Source organism: Equus asinus, chromosome 5 (assembly GCF_041296235.1).
Source record: "Equus asinus isolate D_3611 breed Donkey chromosome 5, EquAss-T2T_v2, whole genome shotgun sequence".
NCBI classification, from domain to species: Eukaryota; Metazoa; Chordata; class Mammalia; order Perissodactyla; family Equidae; genus Equus; species Equus asinus.
Genome location: NC_091794.1, coordinates 95,914,366 through 95,940,637, shown reverse-complemented (window position 1 = coordinate 95,940,637; position 26,272 = coordinate 95,914,366). Strand labels below are relative to the sequence as shown.

General features: G+C 47.8%; 1 long non-coding RNA gene across 1 annotated transcript in view; it reads right to left on the bottom strand.

Moving 5' to 3' along the window:
- Nucleotides 1-1,878: 1,878 nt before the first annotated feature.
- Nucleotides 1,879-26,272, bottom strand: part of LOC106839965 (uncharacterized) — a 28,019-nt gene continuing 3,625 nt past the window's right edge. Inside the window, exons 2-6 of the long non-coding RNA XR_011503558.1 lie at nt 11,967-12,067; nt 7,387-8,377; nt 6,716-6,967; nt 2,113-2,294; nt 1,879-2,003 (exon numbers count right to left, since the gene is read on the bottom strand). This is a non-coding gene — a long non-coding RNA (uncharacterized lncRNA). The remainder of the gene's footprint in view (nt 2,004-2,112; nt 2,295-6,715; nt 6,968-7,386; nt 8,378-11,966; nt 12,068-26,272) is intronic.

The following is a 26,272-nucleotide window of genomic DNA, read 5'->3' as shown; positions in this document are numbered from 1 at the left end:
GCCCCGCCTGCCATGCCCCCAGGAGGGCAGGCCTGCAGGACCCGGAGCTGGGTTCAAAATCCCATCTGCCGGGTTACCTGACAGGGAGCCTCCCAGGGCCCGGCGTTCCTGCTGGGCATGCGTCTCCAAGTCAGACCTGTTTGGGCTGGACAGCCCAGCCCCTGAAAAAGTTCTTTTGTGCTTTCTCAAAGGGCCTCACAAGAGGGTTAAACGCCCTCACATTAGTGCTAATTTGGGGCTGACTTTCCTATTCAGCCAGTGACAAAGCCGGGTGTTTGCACAAGGGCGTGCGGAATGGGACCACACACACTGCCGGGGAACGAGGCTCCTGTGCCCTCTGCCCGCCCTGCCCTCCCAGGCACCTGTTTCTCTCATGTAACCGGAGATCCTCGGAGATTCCTGGTCCTCCGTTTCTGGCTCTGCTCCCACAGATGAACCAGGCTCTGCCCCACTCTCTCCCAGAGAAAGCCCTCTGGGGAGGAAGGGAAGCCTCGTCTGCAAAAGGGCCCATTGGACCTTGGTTCAGTTATGAACTCCCATCGTCACAAACGAAAAATGTTGTAATAATGAAAAATGGAAACAACCTAAATGTCCAACAAAGGGGGAAATGGTTAAATACATGAGAGGACACTCATACCATACAGCTATTTAAAAAGAGTGAGGCAGGTCTGTAGGTACTAAACACAGAAAAGGCCACACTACCTGCTGGTAGGTGAGAAAAGAAAACTGCAAAATAAATATCTAGTAGGATCCCATTGGGGTTAATTAAAAAACAACCCTAAATAGGTGCATATGTCCTTTGATATGATTGTAAACGTATATAAGAGTCTGATTTAAAAGATTTAAAAATCATTGCACTTTGTTCAGAAAAATAATAAATATGTCTTATAAATGTTCTTTTTAAAAAAAGAGTCTGAAAAGAAACCATCAAACTGCTAATGGAGAAAGAGTGATTGGCTAGGAGGGGGAGGGGAAAATGAAGGTGGACTGTCAATGTTCTGTTGTATTTTCTTCTGAATTACTTAAAAATTTTTTAAATAATGAGAATATATGTATATGTGTGTATTTATGTGTATGTATTTATGTGTATGTATTTATGTGTGTATATGTGTGTGTATGTATGTATCTGTGTGTATGTGTGAGAGAGAGAAAATGCTTTAGATGAAGAATTTCCATGTTGTTTTTTTTCTTTTTCTTTTTTCTTTTTTTTTTGAGGAAGATTAGCCCTGAGCCAACCTCTGCTGCCAATCCTCCTCTTTTTGCTGAGGAAGACTGGCCCTGAGCTAACATCTGTGCCCATCTTCCCCTACTTTCTACGTGGGATGCCTGCCACAGCATGGCTTGCCAAGCGGTGTCATGTCCACACCAGGGATCAGAACCAGTGAACCCTGGGTCGCAGAAGTGGAACGTGCAAATTCAACCGCTACGCCACCAGGCTGGCCCCCGATGTTGTTATACACGGTCAAGTCTTGTTATTTGAGATAATTACGTTCCGTATAAAGTCACCACAAACACTGAATTAGCAAATGCTGACCTCTTGCTCCTGGGGAAATACACGGTTAAGTTCGTACGAGCCTCTGATCACAACATTTTCATCAAGTGATCAATATATACCCTTGTTGCATGTGTTTCTGTTTAAATGCACCTTACTTCATATAAATTGTCGATTCATTAACAGCGACCTCCCAGCCAACAGCACCGTAACTCATGACCGAATGAAGCTCCTCCGACAGACGTCTTTCCTGTGTAAAGCACATTGCTTGTTCTTCTTGCTCTTAGCAACACCGGGCAGCACTTCAGCACTACGCTTGGGAGCCATTTTAAACAGTGAAATCACCAAGAAAACGCACAAAAATGTGAAAAGGGTGGCACTAAATAGACCATGAAAAGGACCTTTATTTAAGGTATAAGAACGGAGACAAGAAGGCGGAGCGTGGCCTTGTCGTCCTCGGCTGGGAAGATGCATGTCGGGCAACTCAACTTTTTCGCCACTCTGTGCATGTCTAGAAATGACCACAGAAGCACCTCGAGGATTGATGTGGGGATTACAAATAAATCTTTAGCAAGTAGGCAAGTTCACAAATATAGAATGTGAGAACAACGAGGACTGACCGTCTACTTCAGCCTTCCTCGTCCTCGCAGGATAAGTCTCAGCTTAGGCTTCTAAGGTTCAGTGGGCATTCTGTGAGCTCCCTGGTGCCCACGCCAGGCCACGGTGGGCTGCGTGATCCTGGATGTGTTGGTATCTGAGCTCAGTTTTCTCTCCGTGGCAGAGTCGAAAATCTGTAAAATACCTAACACAGTCCTGACACATAGTATGTGTTCAAAAACCAGCCACGATTATTATTATCATCCCATTGCCTCACGCCCCTCCTTCTGTGCACTGGGGGATTTCAACAGAGGTTTGAGGAAGGGTTGTTTGCGCCAGGGCGCCAGGCTGGCGCCCTTTTCACGTACTCTTTGTCGCATCCTTCCTCTGGCTGTACCTACAAAACCAGACGACAATCTGAATGTCGAAAATTGTAGTCAATAAAATGACTTCATGAGACAGGCCAAATCAGGATGTATCCCCTTTGAGATGACAGCCCTCTCCTCTCCTCTCCTGTCACCTCTGGTGTGCTCTCTCTCTGGGATTCCCATGAGACTCCTCAGCACAGATCCCACTGGGTTATAGTGAACAGTCAAGAACCTCAGGCTCGGGGCCAGGATGGCGACTCACCTAGGGCAGTGCTGCAGCTTACTCATTAATATTCCCTGTGCTCAGGGAACAAGGGACAGGGGACAAGGCCTGGCACAGATTGGCACCTTGCGAATGGCTGACCTGGAAAAATTGGGACCAGGAGTGAATCGAGCTTCCCACCCCAAACTTCTCCCAACACCACGTAGAAGGAAATGGACACGTGAAGAGTAGATACGATACAGAGTTGGTCACCAGGATCTGTTAATAAGTGGCACCTAAAGTTATTGATATTTTCAGCTTAGTCTTCCTTAGTCTTAAACTTCCCACAATCAAGTAAACCAACACACAAATGAAACTTGGCTCCCCTCCTCTGACCACAGCTGGAGAGGGTGCGCAGTGAAATAAGCAGCTAAATATGCAACAGACTAGCATCTCAGGCGTCCTTGCTGTGTGACTGGCTCTGTGCTGTGCCTTTTGAGTCTATCAACTAATTTAATCCCCACACCAATCCTCGGGGATAAGTATTACTGGCCCCATCTTACAGATGAGCAAACAGGGCTCTGAGAGGCAAAGTGACTTGCCCAAGGTCACAGGGCTGCTTCGTAAGGCTGCTGGCCTCCACCCATGCAGGTGGCTCCAGAAGCGGCCCTCCTAGCCACTATGAGACACTGTCCCTCCGGGCTGTGATTGCTCTTGTCCCTCAGAGGCACTTCCAGGGGGGTGGACACTCCACAGGGGGTGGTAACACGAGGGTGGGGCTGTGCCCTGCTCGGGCCCAGGTCCTGTGGCCCAAATCACTGGGTCTGGATCCTTGGCTTCCCTCTTTCCCATTTCTCTGAAGTCTGTGCCAACAAACCTTTCCAGTTTTATCTCCTTCCCCTTCCTTCCGTGCACCGCCAGCTGAGCCCGGCTGCTCCCTCGTCACACCCATGTGTTCCTGTCTTCAGGCCTTTCCCGTTGCTGTTCCTTCCTTAGCCCAGAATATATCCACCCATCCCTGTCTATCGCAATCCTCCCCACGTCTCTAAGTCAAACTTCAATGCCATCTTGCCCGTCAAGCCCTCCCCGATTGTGCCTGTCGGAAGCCATCGCCCCTTGCCCGCCTCTGGGCTTCAACAGCTAACTCTTGATCACCCCCAGCCCCTGCACCCCCACTGCACCCCACCCTAAGAAACTCTTGTTGACCAGCAGCCTGGGCTGCATCTTCACACCCCTTCTCATTCCAGGTGTTAGGACACTGGAGAGCAGAGAGCTCATATCCTTGTCCCTACAGCTAGCATAGTACCTGGCGTAGTAAAGAAAAGCACTTCTGACTTCTCAGATACGATGAGCACATTGATAGTGAAAGTCAGTGATTGTTTCAAAGTCATCTGCTCCACGAGTCCATGGACTCCATGAGTCCATGCAATCAGCCACTAGCTGATAATAGCACCTTTATGTCCCAAAGTCTTCCGTTCCAGGGCTGCTTAAGGCTCCAGCAATACAGTTGGCCCTCCGTACCCAAAGGTCCACATCTGCAGATTCAACCAACCTCAGATCAAAAGGCCTAGGATGGTACTGCACAGGTACTGACTTTTTTCCCTTGCCGTTGTTCCGTAAACAATACAGTATAACAACTATTTGCATAGCATTTACATTGTATTATAAGTAATTAGAGATGATTTAAAGTACACGGGAGGATGTGCGTAGGTTATATGAAAATGCTGAGCCATTTTATATAAGGGACTAGAGCATCCTCGGACTTTGGTATCAGAGGAGTGTCCTGGAACCAATCTCCCGTGGATACCGAGGGACGAGTGTATGCATCATTTTTCATCACACCTCTGTGCCTTTGCCATGCTGTTCCCTTTATCTGGAATGATCTTCCCCATCTTGGTTGCTCAGAGAATCCAGTCTCTGCAAACTTGGTTCAATGTCCCCTCCTCTCAGAAGCGCCCCTTGACTGCTCAGCACCCTCCTTTGCCCCAGAGCTAACCACTTCTTCTTTCAAGTTGTCTCTGCACTTCTGCCTCCCTGGGTGTTGCTAAGCTTGCTGCTGTGCTGCAATGGATTTGTATGTCTGTCCTCTGATGGCTCTTCAAGGCCAGGGACATGTCATATCATCTCTATGTCCCCAGGATCCAACATGGTAATTTTCAAGCATATTTAGGGGTGGATTTCTTTCCCCAAAAGAAAATCTATGTGCGTCTCAATATAAAACAGATACAAGGAAAGCTGTTCTTGACAGAGACGGGGGACGAGGCAGGACACCCCTGCATGTGTGGTCATCTCAGACCCTGCCTGGGACCCTCCCTAGAGCTCTGGGGCCTCCACAAAAGTTTGAAAACTCTTGACTCAGTGCGATGCCGAGAACAAGGTCATGGCTCAACAAGTACTTTTTAACTGATGTGAAGACCAGACACCTTCAGGGCCCAAAAGAATGAATTCCTTAGAGTGGAATTTCAGACACCTTGACTGGAAGGAGGGACGTGCCTGGGCTTCGGTCCAGAGTCAGGGGTTCAAGTCTCAGCCCCATCGCTCTCTGGCTGGGCAGAGACCTCCCCTCTCTGGGCCTCATTTTTCTCATCCATAAAATGAGGAGACTCATAGCACTTCTCCAGGGCAACGGGTTGTGATTATTCCTAGGGGCAAGGCCAATCGCCCCACTCTGCTCCTCCAATCCTGTCATTCGTGTCCACCGGAGAGGACACAGCTGAGCAACTGCAGTCAGGACCCAGGCCATTCTGGGCTTTGGTGCCAGATCCCAGCTCTGACGTTGGCTGGCTGTGGATTGTCTCTGAGCCTCAGTTTTCTCATCTGCCAAATGGGGACAGTGACAGCAGTCCATAGGTTGGAGAGGCCTTACAGCGTAGGGGTAAGTGTGATGCCTGGTCCAGACTGTCCTGCTTTGAAGCCTAGCTCCCTCACTCTCTAGCCCTGTGACCTTGAGCAGGTTAGGTTACTCAACCTCTTTGAGCCTCAGTTTTCCCATCTGTAAAAAAGGGTTAATGATAGTACTCACCTGATAGGATTGCATAAATTAATACACGTGAAGTACTTAGAACAGTGCCTGGCACATAGGAACTGCTGTATACACATGAGCAATTGATACCACCCCACGGGGCTGTTTTGAGGATCAAATTAGATCGTGCTTAAAATGTGCCCAGCCCAGAGCCTGGCGTATGGTAAGAATTCAATGGACGGGAGCTGTTATTTAAGATGAATTGAGCTCAAATTCAGCATATTACATATGAGCTCTTGGGGGTAAAAAACAGAAGCTGGGCAGAAACTCCAGGGCCTTCGATCTCATTGCAGTCTCCTGTGAAAGGGGCTGCGACAGCTTCTCCCTTTGGGTGGGTGCCCCATGGTGCGTTCTGGGTGTGTCCTGCTGCCTGACTCAGAGAAAGTGCCCCCCCAAACGTTCCCCTCCCATCTGTGTCTGCCCAGCCATGCAGTGATCAGACCTGACCCTGGAGAATGGCAGAGATCCTATCACTGCCCCAGGGCCAGGAGTGGCAAGAGGGGTTATAATTACAGGTTTCATTGAAATTGTGGATGTGACCAGCACTGCTTTCTGCAGCTCCTCTAAGGGCCCTGCTGGGGCCCTCCTCAAACCCTCCTGCCTGGGTGCCCCCAGAAGCAGGCGCCCCCACCCCGGTGACTGACTTCCTATGGGTGCTCAGCACTTTATGTGAAGTGTCTCATTTAATTCTCACAAAGAGCAGTATTCCCTCCATTTTACAGACGAGAAACTGAGATTCCAGGAGGCAGAGTGACTCAGCCTAAATTAAGCGGCCAAGACAGGCTCCGGGGTCTGCCTGGCTCCATGGCCCATGATCTTAACCTCCACTCCAGTTTGCATCCTGAACGGAACCAGAATCTGGTTGTGATGGTACGGCGAGGAAACTGGGCTCTGGAATCCAGCAGCCATGGCTGTGATTCTTGGCTCTGATGCTGGGTGATCCTGGGCGGTCACATCACCTCTCTGAGCCCGGGTTTCCTCCCAGGTTTGTTGTGAGGACTAGACAAGAAACTATATGTAATCTCTCTAAGTACCTGGGATAGACGAGGGTTCAGTAAGGGTCGGGTACCACGCATTCACTGTTGTTGTTATCGTCAGGCTTGATTGATGAAGCATCCTGAGATCACTGTCCACATAGATACAGACATCAGAGCACGAGGAAACTCCTTCATTCTGGACGTGCCACATGTGACATTTCCAATTTCATCCAGACCCTGAGTCACGCAGACTCAGATTGACTCATGGGGTTTCCATTTTGCTTCTGTTAAGCCGTCAAGTTGTGAGACCTAGAGTAAGAAACAGGATCTTGAATGGAAAGCAAATGAAACCGATCCCCCCATCTGCCATGTGAGTGGAATCCAGTCAAAGAACCTCCAGGTTCCTGAGTTTCTCTCTAGCTGAACGTGTTGCTCTCTCTGCCAGGAGGCTCGTGGGGCCTACAGAGTGGAGCTGGGAGCTCTCGAAGGAAAAGGGGCTTTAGAAGTCCTAGGTCAGCCCGTCCTTGTTCCCCTTTCCTCTGATAAATGACTGGGAGTGGAAGATGCACAAGAGGGAGAGGGAAGGGAGGGGAACGGTATTCACTGAGCTGGCAGCACCTCTCCAAGACACAACACGAGCTCCAGCCCACTTCCCTCTGGGGCCCAGAGCAAGTATCATTCTGCTTTGTGGTGACCATACTGTGATCCCCTCCCTCAAACTTACTCACCTCTCCCAGCGAGGCAGGAAGGAAACACGGCGCCCGGCATTTGGCTATCCCAAGGACCAGGCAGGGTTCCAGTAACCCCAGAAATGAACCCTGGGCTCCCATCTGCCAGGCCTCCCCGCCAGCTATGCCCAGCTTTGCCCGTGATTTATAAGCTTCTCCACTTCGCCTGTTATTACGTCCCTCTTATTAATGAGCAGGCTTAAGACAGTCAGGATTTCCTCCATCAGTGTTTCGTCCTTCCTGAGCCCTCTGTTTGAGGGTTACAGGTGGTTTACGGCCTTGCAAAGTTTGACATTGGACCAGACAACTAGGTCTCTTCACTGGAAGGGACAGGGGGCGAGCTGAGGAAGGGTAATGCCCGGCTCATTCTGGTGGACAGACGAGAGCTACTGCCACTCAGGCCGAGGCAAGCTCTTGCTCACCAAGGGCTATGAGCGCGCCATTTCCCACCCTGGAAGGGCAGACACGATGCGCACAACGAGCACAGAACTGAGGAGATGCTGTATCTACATTTCTTTGAAAATTCAGAGGCCGAGAAATTGCTCTCCAAAGACGGCAGAGTTAGCCTACCCTCTTCACTGCTTTTTTGAGCTTCCTGGTTTCTGAGAAGGTCTGCGTGGTCGCTTTCACTAGAGGCCCCTTTACTCAGCCTTGAGCTCTCCCAGGAGGGGTTGGAGGTGAGGGGATGGAGGCCTCGTCAACAAAAACATCTTTCTTTTCATTCCGTGGCGTTTGACACACTGGCACACTCAGTAAAACGGGCTGCAGGCACGGTGGAGACAAAGTGCTGCTTCAGCTGTGTCACTGTCCTTTCATCTTGTGCCTGACTGTTTCACAGCCACGCTCAGCAAGGAGACATGGAGACGTTTATGTCCGTCGTACGCCACGCTGAAGTTGCTGTGTTTAATCACGCTCATCTCCAGGAGGCCGAGGGGATCGTTTCTGCTTATATTAGTCATTCACCTGGGGCACCTAAGAACTATTGATGTGGCTGTTTAAAAAAAAACAACAACAAAGAAAAACCACTGACACTTTTTTTAAAAAAGCAACTTTATAAAACACAGTATCTTATGTACAATTCCATTTTTGTGTGGAAAAAAATCCACTTATGGACAGAAAAATAGTTTGGAACGTCTAAAACACTAGCATTGATTGGTAGAATAATGTGGTTTTTAAATTTGTAGTTATTTATTGCCTTTGGCAATTTTGAAAAATTTCTCCAACAAATCTACATTACATTTGAGACTCAAAAAAAACGTAAACCTGTAAACCCCAGGATATCTCTGGCAAATTAAATCTAAGCTTAGCTTAAACTGTCTCTCAGGTTCAGGCAAAAAAAAAATCTAGATGTCACAGCTAATGTCCGCTTTCATCCACCTTCCTCAGTTGAGGCCTCCCGCCCCCACCCCACCCCACCCCCAAGCCCGGGGAATTGAAGCTAAGGAGAAGCGATGGTCCGGCATCTGTGTGTGACTCCGAGCGCTGGTTTCTAGGCCTTCTCCTTCCTGTAAGGAGAGCTGTCACTGAAGGACACAGTGGGAGCGGCGGTCTTCCACAGCCCTGGAAGGTCTGGTTTCCCCTTGCCTCTGCTCTATCCTGAAAGGCTGGGGATTAGAACTACTGTACAGTTCTCAGACGGGGTTTGTTTATAAAACTTTGCTGGTTAAACTTGGGTTGAGGCAACCCAAAGCTGGAGTGTGGACCGAGCCCCTGGCTCGTAGCCCCCTCCTGGGGCTGTGTTCTCAGCAGGACCGGGCCCAGCAGGCCCTCCCAGAGCCCGACTGCCTCCCTTCCTCCGCACCTGACGTTCAGCCTGCAGAGTCAGGCATCGCCCCACTCTGAGGAAGGAGAGAGGTTTATAAAAACGTTCTAGAAGATCGGGAAGATGACAACAGGTCGTTTGGGAGTAAAACAACATTTTTGGCTATTGAAGCCTGAAAACTGATTTTGAAACCCCACAGGGAGCTTCCCACAGGATAGGGAGAAACACCCCAGCTGCCCAGGCAGGAGGCAGCTGAGTGCGATCACTGCTCCTCTGACATTCTCCTACCCCTCCTTTCTGCCCCTCGAGGCCTGAGAGGAGGGCCCTCTGAGGGGCCGCGCCCCCTGGGGCCTGCTGCCCTGCTGCCATTTCAGATGACAGGCTGCCGGCTTCATGGGGAGGCGACCTCCCCCAAGGAAGGCTGTGTGAGGAGAGGGCAGGGTCAAACAGGATGTTCGAATGACTATCAGACCCACCGTGGGTACTCAGGGTGTGAATGAATCTCGGAAAGCGTAAAAAACGTGGACTTTGGAGCTGGTGGGTCGGGGTCGCATCCCAGTGCTGCCACTAAGAGCTGTGTGGCCTTGAGCAAACAGGATCCAAGGGCCCACTGCCTAGGGCAGCTGGGGGGACTCGGTGAGAAAGCTCGGCGGTAGTGCAGAGCAGGGGGCAGTCAAGAAATGAAAGCATGAAACAACAGCTGGGTGGCACGAGGGGACGTGGGGAGCGACAGAACCGTTCTGTATCTAGACTGTGGTGGAGGACACACAATGTCATGCACGTGTCAAACCCCACAGATCTGTACACCACAGAGAGAGTGAATGGCACTTTATGTAAACTTTAAAAAATAGGTTATCTTTTTTGTTTAAAGCTTGTATTTATTTTTCTTTCGTTTCATTTATTTATTTATTTATTTATTTTTGAGGAAGATGATCCCTGAGCTAAGATCTGCTGCCAATCCTCCTCTTTTTGCTGAGGAAGACTGGCCCTGAGCTAACATCCGTCCCCATCTTCCTCTACTTTAGATGTGGGACGCCTACCACAGCATGGCGTGCCAAGCGGGTGCCATACCAGCGCCTGGGATCCGAACGGGCGAACCCTGGGCCACTGAAGCCAAACGTGTGAACTTAACTGCTGCACCACCGAGCCAGTCCCAAAAATTGATTATCTTGAAGATTCCTTCTCTTTTTGACATTCTATGGGTTTCCTCGCCAATGTATGAGTCATTGGAAAGGAATGATAAAATTGAAGTGATTTTGCATCATGGTGGGAAGAAAGGGTCAGTGTCCTCTTACGGCTTCATTCATTCACCCCAGTGTCCTAGAATCAACTACCTCCGGTCCCTTGAGGATTTACCCAGGGATGGCAAGTCAGAGCCTCATTTGGTCACCTGGAGCTGAGGAACTGAATTTTAAATTTTATTTAATTTTAATTAATTTACATTTAAATTTGGAAACTGAATCAGTGTATAATATTTTCCTATTACAGACAACTTTATTGTTCTGGTGGGACTACATTTCATTTTTAATATATTTTATCATTAATATTTTTTTTAAGATTGGCACCTGAGCTAACAACTGTTACCAATCTTCTTTTTTTTTTTCCTGCTTTTATCTTCCCAAACCCCCCATACATAGTTGTATATCTTAGTTGCAGGTCCTTCTAGCTGTGGGATGTGGGACGCCGCCTCAACGTGGCCTGATGAGCGGTGCCATGTCCGCACCCAGGATCCAAACCCTGGGCCACCCAGTGGATCGCACGAACTTAACCACTCGGCCACAGAGCCAGCCCCCATCATTAACTTTTTTTATTGAGACATAATTCATATACCTTTAAATTCACCATTTTGAAACATACAGCTCAGCAGCTGTTAGTATATTCACAAGGCTATACAACCATCACCATGAATTCCAGAACATTTCATCACCCCAAAAAGAAACCCTGTGCCTATTAGTAGTCACTCTGCATTCCCCCCTTCCCCCAGCCCCTGGCAGCCATAATCTACTTTCTGTCTCTATGGATTTGCCTATTCTGGACTTTTCATATAAATAGAATCATGCAATATATGGTCGTTTGTGTCCAGTTCCTTTCACTTAGCACCCGTTTTCAAGATTTCCTGCATGTGGCACTTTCTTCCTTTATACGGCTGAATAATATTCCATTGTATGAATATAGTACTTTTTGTTTATCTATTCACCAGTTGATGGACATTTAAGTTGTTTCCACCTTTTTGGCTACGAGCCCTGGAAAACGCAGCTCCAGACTGAGAGGTGCTGCAGGTGTGAAGTGCGTCCCAGATTTCAGACTTGTACAAACAAGGAACGTAAAATGCCTCGTTAATACTTTATATTGACTACACATTGAAATAATGTTTTTCATATATTGGGTTAAATGAAATGTATCATTTTTTTAAAAAAAGGATTCGCCTAGAAACAAGGCGGAGGAGGTGTGAGTTGTTGAGGGAGCAGGAGCCCTTCCTCTCAGGAAATCATCCTCCAGCCGCCCTGCCCAGCGGTGGACCTGAAATAGGAGCAGGGTCAGGCCGGCAGCAGGAGGATCCATTTTGGAGGCCACCCTGCCTTGACACTCAGGGAGCTGCAGAAAGGACAAGTCCAGGCAGGAGCTGGTAGGTGACTTCCCCCCTGGGAGGGGACTGGGGACTGTAATTATCGGACAAAAGGAGTAATTGGAGCGGCCAATGACAACAATGGCTTCTCCTTCTCTGTGCCCGGCCGCAGAGTTGCTCAAGTCCCCACATGCTCTTGGGCTCCTCTCCCTGCCCCAGGAGCAAGGGCAGCAACAGGAGAGGGCTCCTTACCTCTGGGCACCAGGTGGTTGGCATCAGGAGGCTGCAGCCAGGGCCTGCTCTGTCTCTACCTTGCTGTGTGTCCTTGGGCAAGTCCCTTCCGCTCTCTGGGCCTGAAAAAAAATTCTGAGTCAGACAGACGTGAGATCAAATCCTGGTTTTATCCTTACTGGCTGTGTAAGTTCTCTACTCCTCGCTCCTATCTTTAAAATGGAGTAAATACTCAACAGTTACCTCACAGGGTGACTGCGAGGTTTAAATCAGATCATCGGTGCCGACACTTAGTGCTTCCTATGCACAAAGCACTGTCCTGAGCGCTTTGCACAGATGAGCTGGTTAGAGCTTCCCATCAACCCTCCACGGCAGGTCGTCTTAGTCCCATTGCCCGAGTTCCACAATGGAATGTCTCAGAGCAACAGTGTTGAGCCCAGGTTGCCCGCTCCAGAGCCTGTTTCCTTACCCACCATGCTAACCTGCCTCCAGCACAGAAAGGAGACGTCACGAATCCTCAGTAAATATTGGAGGGGAGAGAGAAGCAAAGTTCCATGACTGTTAAAATACCTCCAGAGGAAATATTATTAAGCTCCCCACTAAACAGATGGGGACACCAAGCCCAAAGGATGAAGTGACGTGTCCTGGGCCACTGCCAAAACGGTGACAGAGCGAAACCTGTGTATCCTGGCTCAGAGCTCTCCTAAGTATTTGAAACTGGAGTGGATCTCGAGTCACACATGCAAATCTGCTGGCAGATAAGCAGCCCCAGCCCAGGCTGATCTCAGGATTTATCACTCAGCTGATTAAATCTGAATATCAGGGCAGTGCTTCTGAAAATGCCTTTGCCCCACTCTGTGCATAGCCTCCAAATTTCATCCAGGTACAATTCTTAGTTGTTAGGTTTGCATTTAATAAGAGTTGGCTGTCCAGGGAACTTAAAAAGTAGCTCTTGGCTTCTGAGACTCGGTTCAGCTATTTCTTGAGTGTTTACTGTGAGCGGAGCGGGTACCAGGCACGGGAGCTACACCGAGATGAAGGAACTGCCTCCCTGCCCTGTCCTCAGGGAGTTGCCAGTTGAATCAGACAGACAGAAGACATTCCCTTGCTCAAGAATAATTGCTTAAAGATAGACACAAATGATAAAAGCCAGCGCTGGTGACGGTGAGGGAGCCAGGCCCCCTCCTTCCCTGATGGTGGGAAAGGAACTTGGCCTAACAGTTCCAGAGGGCAGTTGGGTAACAGGTATCAAAAGTCATACAATTGTGTCTCTCCCTAAAACCCTGCAATTCTACTTCCTGAAATTGGCCCCAAGGAAATAATTATGGCTGGGCACAAAGATTTAGCCATAGTTATGTTAATACAGCATTGTTTATAAGAATGAAATTCTGGGGGCCAGCCCCGTGGCCAAGTGGTTAAGTTTGCACGCTCCGCTGCCGGGGCCCAGGGTTTCGCTGGTTTGGATCCTGGGGGCGGACATGGCACTGCTCGTCAGGCCACATTGAGGCGGTGTCCCACATGCCACAACTAGAGGCACTCACAACTAGAATATACAACTATATACCGGGGGAATTTGTGGGAGATAAAGCAGAAAAAAAAATTGGCAACAGTTGTTAGCTCAGGTGCCAATCTTTAAGAAAAAAAAAGATTGGCAACGAGCTGTTAGCTCAGGTGCCAATCTTTGAAAAAAAAGAATGAAATTCTGGATATAACGTGAATGTCCATCACTGGGGACTGGTAAAGGCGACCTTCCACACAAAGGTCATCGTGGAATATTAATGCTGGAAAGAGAGTCACATTGTTGCCTAGTGAGGGGAAGGGCAGGTTACAAACAGTATCTGTAGTGTGACAGCATTTTGTTGCTAAGAATACATATTTGCTATAATAAGAGCTCACATTGGCTGAGTCACTTTTAGGCATTATTTCAACCCTATACCATAGACGTTCCATTTAAAAAATTTTTTCAATAAACTTTTTAACATCATAGATGCTCTTTTTTTTTTTAAAGATTTTATTTTTTTTCCTTTTTCTCCCCAAAGCCCCCTGGTACATAGTTGTATATTCTTCGTTGTGGGTCCTTCTAGTTGTGGCATGTGGGACACCACCCCAGCGTGGCTCAAAGAGCAGTGCCATGTCCGCGCCCAGGACCCGAACCAACAAAACACCGGGCTGCCTGCAGCGGAGCGCACGAACTTAACCACTCGGCCACGGGGCCGGCCCCATCATAGATGCTCTTTTGATTTTTATTTTACAATTGAGGAAATGAGGCTGAGAGGGTTTAAGAGACTAGCTCACATGTGCATAGCTGGGATGAGAGGCCAGCTCAGAGAGCCGGTGCATTGAATCCCAGAGCAATGGCCTTCCTCTAAGTAGAGAAAAAGGTAGGGAAGAACAATCTCTTTGGAAGGAAAATTATGGGTATTTAATTTTTTCTTCATTATATTTAGCTGCATTTTCTTTTTTTTCCAAAGATTTTATTTTTCCTTTTTCTCCCCAAAGCCCCCCAGTACATAGTTGTGCATTCTTAGTTGTGGGTCCTTCCAGTTGTGGTATGTGGGAATGCCACCTCAGCATGGCTTGATGAGCGGTGCCATGTCCGCGCCCAGGATCCAAACCGGTGAAACCCTGGGCCGACGAGGCAGAGCGCACGAACTTAACCACTCGGTCACGGGGCCGGCCCTATCTGCATTTTCATTATTCTTTTCTCTCAATGATCATGGGTTGCTTTTGTAATAACAGGAAAAATCATTATCTTATTTCAAATAACACTGACCTGTTCAACTCTACAAATCAAAAAGACCAAAAGCTTGAACTGTCGGTTTTTCCCCAGTAAATCCTCTACCTGCCAGGGGGGTGTTTTAGGCGGAGGCAGAACCCCCTAGGGTCGGGTCTTTTGAATTACAATGGGGGGACCCTTGTCCCCCACTGGCCTGTCAGGCAGAATCCCAAAGGGTAAGGTGCCAGCGGGCAGTCCCCGTCTTCCCACCGGCCCTGGAATTCCAAGGCCTGGACTTCACCTGCACTGCAAAGGTGGGCGCTCAGGTCACAGTGGCCTTGTTCATCACTTGTAAGGCTTCCAACTACTTCATTTCATGATGAGTTAGGCAAGAAGCCCAAAGCAGGTGGCAAAGATTCTTTGAAAACAAAGGAAAGAGTCTTTCTTGTCCCATATCAGCCAAGGATCCCCTAGAGGCACCACCCACCTGGGAGTTAGCTGGCGCTTTTTACTCTCTGGGCTGACTGGCTGCTGTGATGTGTTCGTGACGAAGTGATCTGTCACAGCTGCTCTTAGAGGACTATCTCCTGGGTTTCTACCCTCTGAGGAAAGGGAGGGGTTGGGAACAGGCCAAAAACTGTTGTGGGGGTGGGTGGGAGAAGGAGGAGGGCAGGGAGTTGTAATCACAGTAAAAATGGCACAATGATAATAACGAACTCCACAAAAGTTTACTGAGCACTTACACATGCTGAGAGGTTGACGTGCATTATCTCATCAAATCCTCCCTTAAAATGCCATGAGGTAGGCTCTGCTATTACACCAATCTCGAAGGTAGGAGAACCCGGGCTAGGTGATATTAAACAACTCGCCTGAGGTCACGTCATGCAGTTGAGAAGTGGTGCAGCTAGGATTATAAACCCAGGTCCTCCTCTTGCTAAGTATCCCCTTCCTGGAGCTGTGGGAACCCCGGACAGCCTGTGCATTTCTCAAAAGACACACACACTTCACAAAAATTTTCAATTTCAGGGAAACTGCTGTTTTCAAGTCTCCTGGCCAGAAAGATCTCACATTTCTTCTGGATTTATGTGACGGCCACTTGGGAGGCAGTCCGGCTTACTGACTCAGGGACCAGGCAGTCTGGGGTTTCATCCTACTTTCAGCATGTCATGTTTCTGTGACCTTGGGCCTCCATATTCTCAATGTAAAATGGAGACTGATAACAATACACACACACATAAGCACACAATCACACAGTGACCATAAAGTTTGGAAACATAGACATTATTATTTTGCCTGTGTAATGTAGCTAAACCATTCACATTTGTTATGCGTATTTGCCCGTTTTCAGATTTAATGGCTACTCTGATTATCTCATGGGGTCATATACACGTGTATGTATGTGTGTGTATATTTACGTATATATGTGTACAGGTACATGTAAGTATAAACACATGCATATATATAATTAAATATGTGTAAGGAACTCAGCATATAGCCTGGCACACAGTAGGTGCTTAATACATGAAAGCTGTTTTTGTTATTCTTTATTTTTATGATTCTGGCCTCAACTGAATCTCACAAGTGTTTGTTGAGTGCCTGCTATGTGAGGACCCTAGGGCAAAGCTCACATGCAGGGCGAAGCAGACAGACATGCACAGGAATAATTCTCATGGAAGGCAGTCTATGTTAAGTGGTGTGCTGCCAGTGTAGACAAGGTGCTTTAAGAGAATAATAGACAAAGGAGTGAATTCTTGCCAGGGAGATCTAAGTGGTAAGATTTTTATTTTTAGATTAACTTTACAATACAAAGAAATGCATGGATCTTTTTTTTTTTGAGGAAGATTAGCCCTGAGCTAACATCTGTTGCCATTCCTCCTCGTTTTTGCTCCTCTTTTTTGAGAAAAAGCAGGAAGTGAGAAAGACAAACATAAAGCATATTTGGGCATGGTAAGTGTGATCAGAATAAGGGGTGCCAAATGGAGAATAGTGAGAAAGAAGGATGGAAAGGTAGGCTGCAGTTTTCTTGGTCAGGGTTTTAAATGCCAGGTCAAAGCATGTGGACTTATCCTGAAGGCAGTGGGAAGCCACCTAGGACTCGTGAACAGAAGAGTAGACTGATGAGATCTGCCACAGTGGGTAGCCTAAAATGGAGTAGGAAGAGTCTGGCAGCCAGGAGACCAGTTATTTGATCATTCATTGATGCATGTATGCATGCATTCATTCATCCATTCACAGACTCCCAACTTTTTGACCAAATAGTCTGTTCATTCATTCATTCATTCACCCAAAAAGTACTTATCTGGTACTGGGCTCTGGACTTTGATTGCTCTCCATTACATTCCATCCCTGGCTTTGGTCCTTTGACTAGGAAGCGAAGAGCAGTTTGGTAAACCCTGTCTGCTGATTGTTTCAAATTCTATTCCCCTTCCTCCCAAATTACGGGAAAATCCATCTTTTCTGGTAGCATCCTCATCAAATCTTAAGAAAATCTTCATCCCCATTGAGTATGTCTTCCTTGAAGACCCTACCAAGCAGATGTCACCTTGGATTATTTTGTATGTGAGATTAGCCCAGAGAAACAGGAAGGGCTTAAATCAATGAAAGCAAGGTCAACTTGATACTTTGGTGGAGGGCTGGGGGCAGCATTTCCCAAAGGGTGTTCCACAGTGGATAACCGGTTCTACCAGTTGACACAGGTATATGGTGTGGATGGGGAGATGATTTCATGATCATCTCAGTTTGGGAAACTCTGGGTTAAACAAACAAAACAGAGGGCTGGCCTGGTGGCATAGTGGTTGGGTGTATGTGCTCTGCTTTGGTGGCCCAGGGTTTGCTGGTTCGGATCCTGGGTGTGGACTTGCACACTGCTCCTCAGGCCACGCTGGGGCAGCATTCCTCATGGAGGAGCTGGAAGGACCTAGAACTGGGATATACAACTATATACTGGGGCTTTAGCAAGAAAAAAAAAAAAAGAGGAAGATTGCCAACAGATGTTAACTCAGGGTCAATCTTCTTCACAAACAAACAAAAAAACAAAAACAGGTTTCCTGACTGCAGGACTTTTCAGAGGTTTGACTTGATGACTGTGCATTGTTAATTTCTAAGAAGAGGGTCTGATATGAAGCTCTTCCCAAATGTTTTGATTCCAGAGCCTTTTCTGCCTGGAGCATCTTGGGCTTTCTTGTGTTGACCAGAACGCATTTGCAGGATTCCCTGACATGACTGGGGAGTATTCAGAAGTGGTTCGGGCCCAGGAGAGTCATGGAGCAAACTGCCCAGGAAGACGGAGCCATAGCAGGGTAGAGCCTGGAGCTGTGAAGAGGAGGGAGCTTCTTCCTCAGGAAGGTAGAGGGAAAGGCGAGGAAGGAAATGCGCTTGAGCTGAGCCCACCAGTTGCATGGAAGTAGGGAGAAAAAAGAAACTTCCCAGGTAGAAAAGGGGGGCTGGAAAGGATACCCATATTGCAGAATTCCTACAGAAACTTTATGTTCAAAACTGGCTGCATCTGGACCCTGCATTTGCTGAGCAGAAAGAAAAGGAACAAAAAGTCCACAGATACTGGCCGTTGGACATGACAGCGATCGGGAAACAGGGTCCCCTATCACAATCTCTACCCCTGGAACTGGCCTCTTTCCCACAGACAGAGGAGTGAGAAGCGCTGAGCTCTGTCCCCTTCGTGTATTTCTCAGACAAGTCACCTCCCCTCACCGCCGTTCGGTTCCCCCCCCCGTCAAAGGACTAGAAGATGATCAGGTGGGTCTTCCAGAAAACAGAGTCTGAGACGTCATGAAAGGTGGGCAGATCTGTGTCTTTTCGTGTTCTGGGCAGAGCTTCACCAACAAGGCTCAGGCAAGGTTGCACTTGAAGTCACAGATGCAGCCGATGTTCTGGAGTAATACCAGGCCTGAGTTCAAGACCCAGCTTCACCATTTACCCGGAGCAAATCACTCTACTTTTATGGGCCTCCGTTTCCCACTTGAAAAATGAAAATCATCCCTTTTTTCCCCCACGGTGAAGCCAATAATTTTTTTAAGTAATAAGATAATTGGTATAAAATGTTTGGCACATGGCTGGGCACTGAGGGCTTCATAAAAGGTACCTCTGTTGGTTAGTTACCGCCAATAAATTCCTCTAAAGCCCATTGTCTCTGTAAAGGGAAATTGTTACATTAAAATAGTTAAGTGATGTTTTACTGTAGGGGGTAAAAACTGGTAGAACTAGTTGAAGCCAATTGGTTTTTATTTTCTGTAAATCTCACCCATCTTCTCCCCCTCCGGGTTCGAACAGGGCATAAGAATAACTCAGTGGGACTCTGCACTAACGGGGACTCTTGGGGGAAGGACTCTCATTCTCAGGGATGTTGGAGGCCTCCTCCATTCCCAGCATTGGTCTCCTGCTGGGAGTGACTCAGACCGCTTGGTGGGTGAGGAAGGGGGGTGGTGTCAGAGGTCACTAGACCCAAAAAAGAGAAAATCTTCCGTTGCCCTGGTGGGGCCTGTTTTACAATAGATCAGAACATCCCTAGGCTCCAGGGGAAACATCCTGCCTCGCCATAAACTAATCCATTCTGGTGAAGTGAAGGGTGACTCTTGCCCAAGGCACCAAAGGGTGAAATCCCCGGGTGTGATGTTTGGGGCTGGCCAGGCCATTGTGATGCAGGTTTTGCTTTCTAGCCTCTGCCTTCCCCGAGGCCTCGCTGTGGCTCCAGAAAGCATCTTGGGGTCTTGCAAACAGTTGCCTGGTTGAGAAGCTTTATCTAGGGGCTGCTGGATGGAGTGGCTTTTTTTTTTTTTTTAGGAAGATTAGCCCTGAGCTAACATCTGCTACCAATCCTCCTCTTTTTGCTGAGGAAGACTGGCCCTGAGCTAACATCCATGCCCATCTTCCTCTACTTTCTATGTTAGACGCCTACCACAGCATAGCATGCCAAGTGGTGCCATGTCCGCACCCGGGATCCGAACCAGTGAACCCTGGGCCTCTGAAGCGGAACGTGCACACTTAACCGATACACCACCAGGCCAGCCCCCTGGAGTGGCTTTTAAAGATGGCATCAAGGCCATGGGGTTTGTGAAACGTGATCTTGGCAGATAAAGGCATCTGGTACTAATTCTTTTTTCCTTTCTGGTGTTGATTTTTTTTTTTTTTTGACACCTTCAAAGCCACAGATCATAGATCTTAGACAGCTGGAAAGAACCTGAGTGATCTTCAAACCCAAACCTTTCATTTCACAGTTGAAGAAACTGTGGCTCAGAGAAGGGAGTTAATTTGCCTAAGGTCAGCACAGCTAGTGAGCAGCAGAGTTGGAACTCAAACCCTAATCTCTTGACTCTTGGTCCAGTGCTCTCTGTCCCACTGCATAACAATAGTACTGGTAACAACTATGTGGCAGGCATTATATTAACTGCTTCACACACATTTAATCCTCACAACCATCCTATGAAGTAAATACGATTATTATTCCCATTTTACAGATGAGGAAATGGACTCAGAGAAACAAGTTGTAAGTTCAGGGTCACAGCTAACAAAAAACTGAGCCGGGTTTCAAACCTAGGTCTGCTAGAGACCTGGAGCTTGTCATCATTAACACAAAGCTATCGAAGACACAATAAGTCTTTTCTTGAAGCTGACGGCCTTAACTTCAACACCACCCCCCCCCCCCACCACCACCACCACTTCACAGGCTTCAGGGAACCCCCAGGGACTGGAGAGTGGAAGAGACTGAAACAAAAGACTCCCTAACTTGTCCCATCCAGATGAGTTGTCACTTAGTCCAAGGGCAGCCAAATGAAATAGCGTGGCCCTGTGGGTCATTAGTCAATTCAGAGGCCACCAGTGGATTCGAAATATGGCCCAACAGCCAAAGCCATGGGCTAGAGAGTCAAGTCACTGTCATCTGCCTATCAAGACTCTCATCTTCTTGGAGGTTTCCCCAGGGCCCATCAACAGGTAATACTGGGGAAGTCTGCACATGACCCAGGAGGGTGCGAATGACTGAGCTTATTGTGAAAGGGGAGAGGGCTGAGGCTGAAGGAAGCATCTCTTTAGGGAGAGCTGTGGAGCGTGACTCAAGATTCCGAAGGAGCCTGGGCAAAAGGAACACTCACCCTCACACCCCCTCTGAGGCCGAGGAAGCTGGTAACTAACCTCTCTCACCAGGCACATCTGCCCTGGGCTGAGGGCCCTGGGCGGCAGGCACAAAGCGACAAGACAAGGAACTCACTGTTTTGCCAAGAAGGCAAGATATGCCCATCCCTAATGATAACAACAATATCAGGACTTAGGGTGCTACATGCTTTGCATGTGTTACCTCATTTAATCTTTGCAAAAACCCTACAATGTAAAAGTTATGCCTATTTTAAAGATGAAGAAACTGGGGCTCAGAGAGTTCAAAGGACTAGCCCAAGGTCATAGGTAGTAAATGGGAGAGCCAAGATTTAAACTCGAGTAGTGTGGTTCCAAAATCCAAGCTCTCAACTAGATGCGCTCTGTGTGTGTGTGTATGTGTCCACGCACGCTGGGCAGGTGCTCTGCAACACAGCTTCCTGCATCACCTAGAGGGGGAGATCAGAGAACTTTCACAAAGTCCTCCAACACATGAGCATCTATGAAATTTGGTAACAAAACTGACTTTACAAAAATTCAGTTGTAAATAGAGAAAAAGGAGAAAAGGTTTTCCCGAGTAGAGGGGTTGCACGAAGTTTCCCTCAGTGGGCTTCTGCACAGGCAGAAATATGCCTCATTTGTTTCTGTCTCAGCCTGGGGTACAGAAGCCCGGCCAGGGCAGGTCCTCACTCAGTTCATGACTGACTGCTTGCTGAGGCAACATAAATGGTGGTTCTGGGCTTGAGCTTTTGAGCCACGCAGCCTGGGTTCAAATTCCAGCTTGGTCGGTGGTGCTGCGTGACCCGATCAAGTTTTAAGGCTCTCTGGGCCTCGGTCTCTGCATATATAAAGCAGAGGTGCTGACTGTACCTAAATCCCTGGGCAGCTGCAAGGATTGAGTGAGACGGGGCAGAGAAGATGCGTAGCACGGTCTGGCATATAAAGTGCTCAAAAAGTGAGAGATACCACTATAATTTTTAATGATAAATAAATCTACATATTCATTGGATGAATAAATGAATAATGCGTGAATATAGATAGCTGGGTCTTGAAGTGGAGGAGATTCCGAGCAACTGGGGAATGGGAGGTAGCGGTGACAGAACCAAATAAATGAACCCAGTCTGGGAGGGAAAGCTGACCACAGCACAGTGTGAGCCCAGGCAGTGTGGGCAGCCTGTCCAGAGCACAGGCTGAAAGGGTGAGCAGGGACCACGGCACGACATGCGCCCAGGCAGTGCGGGCAGCCTGTCCAGAGCACAGGCTGAAAGGGTGAGCAGGGACAAGGGAGAGGTGGTGAGGTTGACGGTGACTTTTGAGTGGCAGCCTTCCTGAGGGAACTGTTGGAGGAGCCTGAACTTGGTGCAAGACATGGTTCTTAGGTCCCTCCAGGCCACAGTTTCTAAGTCCTTCCCATTCCCCACTGCTTGACCACCTGCCCCCAAACTGAGGGCCTTAAAAATCTTCTGGGCACAGGGGCTGGCCCAGTGGCAAAGCAGTTAAGCATGCATGTTCCGCTTCAGCGGCCCGGGGTTCACCAGTTCGGATCCCGGGTGTGGACAAGGCACCGCTTGGCAAGCCATGCTGTGTTAGGCGTCCCACATAGAAAGTAGAGGAAGATGGGCATGGATGTTAACTCAGGGCCAATCTTTCTCAGCAAAAAGAGGAGGATTGGCAGCAGAAGTTAGCTCAGGGCTAATCTTCCTAAAAAAAAAAAAAATCTTGCGGGCAGGCTAGCTGTGGATTCAGAAGAACCCTCACCTGAATGTCCAAGGTCCACGGTCAAGCACTTAACCTCTGACCACATGGCCTCTGCCTTTCTGAGAAGATGTGGGGCCCAGAAGGCCCTAGCAAATCCTTCCCCCATCTCCTCTCCAGTGAGATCAGATCTAAACACCAAGGGCAGCCTTGAAGGAAAACTCTTAAGGAATAGCAACGGACTTTACACGGGTTAATTGTGCCTACTTGAACCTCTCTGAGCCTGGAGCAGACCCCACCCCATCCTGCTCCACCTCACTCTAACCCAGAAGGCAGCACTGACCCCAGATACTCACTCCTTCCCTTCGGCACTGGGGCACCAGGAGCCTCTCTGCCCAAACAAGGCCTTAGAGGCCTTAGACACTTTTCCTTGGTAGTTCCTCAAGGAAACCCTCATCTGAACCCCCAAGCCCCTCCTTTGACCCCTGCAGATAGACGAAAGAAAGGGGGAAATGCATTTTTAGCACTGTTTCCCATGGTGGTGGTAGGGATTAATAGCCTGTTTCTCAGCGAGGCCCTTTTAATATGCAGGCTGGTGATGGCCCACAAGAGCAGGTGGGCTGGGGCGGGGGCTAGGGCCCAAGGCCAGGTCCCTGGAAAGAGTGGTCCGCCCGGGCTGAGCCAGCTGGGTTCTGTTCTTTCCAGTGGGCCCTCTCCTTCCAGGATGGAGACTGCATTCTTCCTGGCACTCCTCTCTCTGGCTGCCTCCTGTTTTGGCTGGTTCTTGGCAACAGAGAAAGAATCTCCAGGCAGCACTCTGGCTGCGTCTTCCTTCCCAGCTCAGGGATAAGCCTTCTCTGATTTGTTACTTTTTAATAACTGCAAACAGTTTCATTTTTTCTATTAACAGGAAATAATGTCAAGAGATAAGCAAAAAGAATCAAATAGAAATCACCCTGATCCCATTATCCATGATACTCGCTGGTGTCTATCTTTCCTGTTCTGTCTCTATTCACATAAACGGGTTTTAGAAACAGGAGTGGACTAACTTACTAGAGTAAGTGAAAGACTTAAAGGTAGGGCATGAGACTCGGGCCGCAGACCCAGCTCAGAGACCCCGGAAAGAGCCCTGGTGAGTTGTCGCACCTGTGGGTCTCACTCTTCCCATCTGTAAAATAAGGGTAATGGTACTTATCTCACAGGGCTGTTGTGTGGATTAAACGAGATTAAACACTGAGCCCAGTGCCTCGCATGTAGTAAGGACTCATAAATGTGAAGAATTGTCCTGGAAACACAACTTCCAGGTACTAAGGGCCTTCTGCAGCGTCCTTTTAAGCTGTGGCTTGGTACGCAACTACATTCAGGGGTCTGACTTTATCTTACTGAGCCTCTGCTGAAGGTATTTATATTAACTCTAATTTTTCAGGATTATGAACAGTGCTCTGATGCATATCCTAGCAGATAAGTCCTTGCACACAGATTATTTGCTTAGACTAAACTCCTATGAGTAGAATTGCTAGATCTAAGGATGAGCTAGAATCTTAAGCCAAAGTTTGGACTGATTCACTCCCCCTCCAGCAAGGAGACAGCCTGTGTTCCTCATCCTTGCCAAGACTGGAGTTTAGGATTTCTTTCATCTTTATCAACTTGATAAGTGAAAAAAAATAAATAAATAACTGCTTGTTTCCAGGGTATTCATTGACGTTCTCTTGTTTTTTTTAAGGGGAGCTTTCAGGATGACTTTAGACCCCATAATGATTCTTCACGTTCAAGGAACTTCCAGGAAGGAATGTAGGTGGTGTTATTGGCAGAACTATGATAAAAATCTAAAGTACAGAGTGTAAAGGGGCCTGGAGGCTGCCTACTCCTTGTCCTGACCCTCCACAAGCACAACTTCCAGGTCCTTCCATGCCTTCAAATTAGGGCCATACTCTCTCCACTTCAGTCAAGTGATGGGGTAGAGAAGAATACTATGATGGAACATTTACAGAGCTTTAGGATAGTACTTCTGGGACCCATTAGGATTCATAATGGCATCTAGGGCCATGGCTTCATCCAAAATCTGACGTTCCAATCCAAACTCCTTTGCTTAAGTAAGGGTACTTTCTCTGAACCTCAGTTTATCTATCAAAGGGGGCCAATAATACATTCTTTCCCCTGCCCCTGTGGCTTTATCAGAGGAGATAAAGCATAGGAAAACACTTTGTAAACGAAACAGAGCTTTACACATAGAAGGGGCTGTTTTTTTATGGAGGTTGAGTGCTGAGTGCTGTGAACTAAGCTGTATAATGAGGCTGGAAATGGCTGGTGGCCGAGGACCCCTTTCTAAGCGGGGTGCTCACCTATAACACCAGCTATCTTTTACTGGGTACCTACTACTTGCCACTGGCTTCACATTGAGATCTTCTTTAATTTAATTCTCAGGTCTACCCCACTGAGGAATGATGGGGAAACTGAAACTTACAGAACTGAGTAACTGGTCCAAAGGTAAATGCTAATAAGAAGGAGTTAGAAATTCAAACTTGGGAGGTCTTCCCTGGGGTGTGGGAGTAGAAGGCAATAGTTGATTTGCCTAGAATGTCAATTATCTTGTGTAAAGTACATGCATTCATCCATTTTTCATTTATTCAACAAATATTTATTAAACACTTACTATCTACCTTACAAATTCTATCAACCAGCCTATCTACTTTTCTTCCCTCCGTCCTTCTTTCCCTCCGCCCATTCATCCATCCCAGGCTTTGTTCCAAAGAGGAACTCATGAGGCTGAAAGGACCGTTTCCATGGCTTTGGGGTCAGGCAGACCTTGGTTTGATTCTATCTCTGTCACTAAGCAGACAGCCAGGTGACCTTAGATGCATTATCTCACCTCTCTGAGCCTGTTCCTCTCCCGTAACCTGGGGATAATTACGAAAACTACTTCACAGGATTCAAAGGAATTACATGCTATGCACATAAAGCACCTAGAACTGTGCCTGGCACATACTAAGGACACTGTGTTACCTCCTTTAATCCTCACAGCAATCATATCACCGAGAAGAAAACTTAGGTAACGAGGAAATAAAGTTGCTCGGCCAAGGTCTTAGGCAGTCAACTCCAGAGCTTACATCCTTTAGTAATGCAGCCAGTGCCCCAGGAGTCAAGTTTAGCTGGGGTGGATTTTGCGACCCCATTTTACAGGGAGGAATGAGATAAAGCATCTAAAGCAAACATAACAGAATAAGAGCTCAATAAGCAATAATTTTAATTAAGTCAAGATCGGATCTGATCCTGAGCTCACTGCTTAGAGCCCACAGTGGGCAGCGCCCATCCTCCTCCGACGCACTGCACAGGGAAGCGCTGAGCAAGGACCCTCAGTCCTTCCTACTCTCATCTCTACCTTTGCTCCAGGAAGAAGAGGGAGGTGATGCCCATTTAGTCCATGGGCGATTATTTTGGTTTAATGACATTTAAAATGAGGTTTTGTATAGAGTTTCTAAATACAAAAACAACGACGCAAGATCAATGCAGAAAACTTGGTAGGGGAGAGAGGACAGGGAAACAACTAAAATGCTGTCATTTCAGCACCCATAGAGAAGCACTGCTGGCATCTGCAGATCTGTCCTCTCAGTATTTTTATATAGGTCAGCGGATTTTCATGAAGTTTTGAATAACCATGAAGTAGTCGTGTTAGCAAGGCCATTTTGTCCAATAGTGCAAGTCTCGTACTGTAAATGGCACTATGACTGTGCGGTGCACAACTTTCACAGACAGACGAAGTGGCCCTAGCTCTCAGCACTTATTTAACTCAGTAGTTCTAACCTTTACTCCTCCC